Below are 6,000 nucleotides of genomic sequence, written 5' to 3' on the forward strand. Positions count from 1 at the left end.
TAAGGAGGTGGCATCTACCTGATCTCTTTTACTAGGCTTACAGGGACTAAGAATAGGGAGATCCTAGAACTTAAGGAACAAATGTTTTCAAATATCAAATTGCTTTTCCTGGCTTGTCCCAGGTGTGGAGTACAAATTTTTTCTTTTTTTTGAAATAGGGTCTTGCTATATAGCCCAGGCTGACCTTGAATTCCAGATCCTCCTGCCTGTGACTCCTGAGTACTAGAATTACAGACATATGCCACATGCTACCACACCCAGCAATTTTTTTTCCTTAAAAGGGGAGAGGGGAAAAAAAAGCAAAACTCATATCCTGCCTGTAAAGCTGCCTCCTACAGTTAACTGAAAAAAGTTTTTGTCAATCAAGACTTTGTAAGGAAAACACACTTCAAAGGAAGGATGTCCTTCTTTTATGACCTGAGCCAAGGCTAGGTGCCAGGGAGAAACACCACAGTGAAGTAAGGTGCAGTAAGTCCTAGACTTGCCCCCTTATTTTTGGGGGGGGGGGCGGGGGGGGTTGTCACTTGTTTTAATTTTGTTTCATCTTTGAAGTAAGGTAAAACAGCTGTGCTATGTAGATTACCCTGGAACTTGCCATCCTCCCACCTCAGTCTCCTGAGTGCTGGGATGCTACCATCCCTGGCAGGATGATGGCTTGGATAGCTGTATGGTTCTCTCAGGTGAGATTCTCTAGTCAGAGTGCTCCATTTGTCTTGAGCACTCAAATAACACAAATTAAGCAAATTAAAAGGAATTTTGAATTTTTTCAAAGAACCATTGCTGCTTATATGAAAGTATAACTGAGACTCTGACCCATGTTTACTCTTAATTATACTTCATTGTCAGTACAAAGGTTGGTATGATGCTTCTCAGGATGAAAGCTTAGAGGCAAAAATAAGCTTCCATGGCCCTGCCACCAGGAATAAGCAGGAAAAGTTCATTGATCTCACAACAGGGTTTACTTGAGCTTGACCTATTGTAAGGACTAAGTGGGATATCTAGTGTTTCAAATTGCTGAAGTTAGAAAATGGCTTCTTTCGTGGGCCCGAAGCCATGAGCTCATGGATGATTCCAGCTGAACTACGGAATGCTAGCTTCCTCTCCCTTATCTGCTTCTTTTAGTACCCTAGGGAAAGACAAGAAAATGCTAAGATACCCTATTATCCACGCAGAATCCTTGGGCAGAAAAGTCTTGTGGTGTAGGGAAATTAGATGGCACATATTAGGGAAGGGGGAGAGGAAGACTGCAGTGAAGAAATGAAGTGCTAGGTGGGCTCAGCAGCTTCCTGGATCCTACAGCTAGCACTCAGCATGCCTTGGGATTCGCCTTAGAAACACATAGTCATCAAGATTTCTCCAACCAGCTTGGGGAGGTAGCTCACTAATAGAGCTAGCTAGAATGTGTGAATCCTTGGGTTTGATCCTCAGTACCACAAAAGGAAAACTCCAGCCGAAATCACCAAGTGTAAACCCTAATTTTGCTAGAATGCATTAAAAAAAAAAAAAAAAGACTGTATTGTGACCAGAACATGAGCTTGCTTAAACATGCACCTAAAACAGAAGAATGTGTGGCTATTAGTAATTCGCATAGGTTTTCATAGGTAACATCTCACTACTTGGACTATTCCTAGACTGGTTAGTGACTGGATTTAGGACCTGTCCTACTTCTTTATTTCACTTTTTTTTTTTTATTTCACTTTCTTAAGAGTCAATGTTTTCTAACATTTCAAGACTCTCCAACTCCCTCCTTAAGCAGATCTATGAGTAGAAGTAGCTTAGAACTGGCAAGAGGTAGATTCTATGCTGGATCTTTGATGATGTAGCTGTCTGAGTCTTGAGCAAGCTACCCATGCTCTTGGGAACTGAAACAGAATCCCATTAAATCTAAGGTGTGATTTCTTCCATTCTAGCACCTGTATGTACATGTCTGTAGAACCCACTCTGGTGAGTTCTTTTTTTAGTTCTGGGGATTGAACCCAGGGCCTCACTCATGCCAAGCAAGCACTCTACTACTGAGCTATACCCCAGGCCTTGGGTTGCTTTTTTTGGTTTTTGGTTTGGTTTGATTTGGTTTAGACAAGGTCTCACTATGTATTCCAGGCTGGCCTCAAACTCACGATCCTCCAGCCTCCATCTCCCAAGTGCTGGGATTGCAGACCTGCACCACCACACTCAGCTGTGTTCTCATTCTTGAGACATCTCTTCATAGTGCCCATCAGAACCAGTTGGTGAGCCGAGATCTTTGACAAGTGTACAACTGCTTAGAGCCTCAATCTCCTCTATAAATTGAGACAAGAGTGCCTGAGTTGTCCAAAGGATCTAATGAGTATATGTATGCCATATATACGCACATAGTAGCTATATATGTTTGATATGTAATATAAAAAAAAATTATACTAATCTGTGTGTGTGTGCTCGTGCGCACGTGTGTATAGCTTAGAACAGTAGCCAATATCTAGAAAGCACAGAAGTGTTTGCTGTTGTTGGCATACCTTTTTTTTGTTGTTGTTCTAGTGGTTTATATGATGCCAATGTGCACAGCACATAGAAGGCATTTTTGGATGGGATCTGCCAAGGAATATAAGAAGTAAGTTCTCCTTCAGAGAAAGAATTTACTATTTATTTGCAAGTGTTAATCTGAAACCACCATTATAGTTGACCTGACAGGGGTGAGTTTGGGGCCTTTGGTACCACCTCTGACTTGGACAGCCAACTCTGACAGCGGACTTAGAGCTTAAAACAAAGCCAGGCCTGATGTAGGCCTCATAGATCTTAGCTTATGACAGCAAGTCTGCAGGGGTTGAGGTGAGGAGGGGCAGATTTTACTGGAAATGACCCAGACCTCAGGAGCTGGGATGGCAAATTTCTCTCTGGCCTTCAAAGCTGAAATTCTCTGACTTGGCACTGGGCTAGCCCAAGAGAACCAAGACAAGAAAGGGGCAAGCCATGGAAAGCTTCCCATGTGTGCCAAAAAAAAAGTGTTGACCATGCAGGATTGGGGTGTGTGTGTGTGAAATACTTTGTAACATCTGATTCAAGAAGATAACCTGGTGCTGGGCATGGTGGTGCAAGATTGTAATCTCAACTACTTGGGAGGCAGAGATCAGGAGGGTCACAGTTTGAGGTCACTCAACATGGTCAAAAAGTTAGCAAGACCCCATGGCAACCAATAAGCCAGGTGTGGTGGTGTGTACTGTGTGGGAAGGCATAGGCAGGAGGATGGAGGTCTAAGGCCAGCCCGGGCAAAAATGAGAAACCCTATCCAAAAATAAAGCATAAAGGGCTGGGTCATTGCACAAGTGGTAGAGCACTGCTTAGCAAGCATGAGGAGTTCAGCCTCCGAAAGCAAAAAAACAAGGAAGTCTGGCTAGGCCAAGGGGAAGAGTGAGTTCACTGTCAGACCCTTAAGTCCTCAGAGCTTGATGAGAGATGTAGGAGCACTTGTAGCACTTGGAGCTGGCAGGCAGAGAAATGTGAGAGGGGAGGGTTTTGCTTTGCTGGTGGAAAAGAGGCAACAGAATTACACTGGGAGGGAGGGGGATAAAATGCATCTTCCAGAAAAGAAGCCAGAGCATGGCTAGCAGAGGAGACAGGACACAACGAGTCAAAGCCTAATAAAGCTTTTCTGAGTTGATCCTGAAGGAGAGAGGGCATGGGTTGCTCCATTATCTGCTTCCGTTCCATTTTAGAGGTCAGAAGGCCAAAGCCAGTTAGTGGTGGACCTGGCCTCTAAGGCTAATGCTTTCCTCACATCTTGCTGCTTCCTGGAGAGGGTTCCTGGAGAGGTGCATACCTGGCCTCCTCACCCTTACCAAGTATGACTACAGCTGGGGCTTTGGTTACAATATGTGGCAGTGTCAAGGGCTGTAAGAAGGCAGGTTGAGTTGGGTGGAGGCCTCTGCGAAAATCAACACAAGGGCCTTCCACTCTACCTTTACCTCCCTTACCAACCGCACCACTCCTGGGCTGCTGAATGCTGTCCTAGTGCTTCAGCATCTAGGTGACGGAAATAAGTCCTTCTGACGACTTTCAGAGAAGCAATAAGTATGCTGGGGACTGGAAGAAAAGATAAAAGGGACCAGAGGATGGGAGCTGAATTCTTTGGGTTTTAGGTAAGCAGGGGCTTTAGAATGCCTTTCAAGTTATAAGAAAGAGCCAGAAGAGGAAAGGACAAGTTTTAAATGGAATCTGCCCAGTTGCAAGCCCAAAGCATTGTTTTCTTGACTGTTGGATCCTGGTAAGATCTTTCCCTTAAGCTAGCTGTGATAAGCAGTTGCAACTCATATCCCTTTATCCGGGTCAAAGGGAATGCCAGCAGCTACTTTTCAAGCAGCTGCAGGATTTGGGATTCCACAGGCAGGGGCTGCCATGCTTAGCCTAGCAGGGAAGTGGGTCAGCAGGTGTACGGCTGGCCTGGACTCTGCCTTATTCCACATCTGGCTGACTGTAGGACCAGTGTCAGAATCACAACTCCCTGAATTTGTCCTGTGGAAAGTCCCATGGAGATGTCCCAGGTGTGGGTCCCCACTGCATCATGGCATACCGTGTATTCCTCAGAAAGTCAGTTGAGGCTAGCCAGTGGCTACATTCTATCTACTGACTCTCCTCCCCTGACTTGAAGTCCAGGAGGCAAACTCACTTCCTAAGATCTGCCCCAGGGACCAGGTCTTTAGAGCTTGCTAAACACTACAGTTACACTTCATCCTTCAGGCTAATATACATGAAATGAGGAATTTGGGAAAAGGTGAGTTTTGGTATTTCACTGGAAGGGAAGGGAGAGAGGAAAGAAAGGATGGTGGGTTGACTGATCCTGATGTTGGGGCTTGAAGGAGGGTAGGCACCCCACAAAGTCAGAGAACCAATGGCTAGCATGGCTAGGGTCTTCTTTGAAAGGAAGTCAAACATGGAATAGACTGGTATTGCTGGAGCAGCAGGCATAAGAAGCCAAGCTATATTTTCTTTTAAGATGATCAGCTAATTTGTGTCAAATAAGGTAATTTAGACTTTCTGTTCTCATTGGAATTAGCTCTTGGGATCACCAATCCAGTGATGATGCCCTAGCTGCTTATAGGGTCATGATCAAGGTTTTGACAGGCAGGAAGGAGATCTCTGGCAGGCCCTTACCTTGAGTGCCTGATAGATATCATGACAGATGACAGCCTGTTTGATTCCTGGAATTCCACTTTCCTCAAGCTACCGGGTTTCCACCTTCAAAATCTAGAATAACAGGAAGCCACTAAGATGACCCCTAGACACTTGAGGGCAGCACTGCTGGGCTCCTGCAGTCTGTGTAGTGAGTCAGGCTGCCCCAGGACTGTGGAGGCAAACTGCAGCCAGTCCTGCAAGGGTCATCCTTGCCCCCCAGCTCCCTTTCCTCTTTGATTCCTCTTCCCACATACCTTCCTGGTAAGGACACCCAGGCTTTTCCCAGAATTTGCACATTTCCACTCAGTTTTCCTTGCTTCCCCTCTTCTAGCCCCATGACCAGCTAGCTCAGGAGCCCAGTACGAATCCCTGGACACCTGCCCAGTTCTGTTACTGGGACTTCTCTCAGACCTCAGAGGGACGTTGTAGATCAGGAAGGGCTCAGCTGCCCAGTTTCCTGGAATGCTTCTGCTGTTCAAATTCCCCCCTTGAGGAAACCCTGTGGGCCCCACTCTGGGAGGGGGCAGTGGGATCAGAGGGTAAAACTGAGAAGTTTTGCACCGTGCCTGAGCACCCTTCCCCACCATTTCTGGGCATTGATGATCTAAGCTGCTGTTGTCCCTCGGTCCCATAGAAAGGGAGCAGACAAGCTTATTCCAACTCCACAAACTGTCTCCCAGAGCTGTTATCCCTGTTCTGGTTCCAAGAAACCTTCCCCCATACTCTGAGTCAGAGCTCAGTTGCCTTAGAAGAATAGAAGTAATGAGTCAGGGAGGGACAAGGGCCTCAGAGGGATGGACAGTGGCAGTTCTGGATAGAATGGAGTAGGAGGAGGGAGATGGCCATTAAAGCAAG

Source organism: Castor canadensis, chromosome 3 (genome assembly GCF_047511655.1).
Source record: "Castor canadensis chromosome 3, mCasCan1.hap1v2, whole genome shotgun sequence".
Classification (NCBI taxonomy): Eukaryota; Metazoa; Chordata; class Mammalia; order Rodentia; family Castoridae; genus Castor; species Castor canadensis.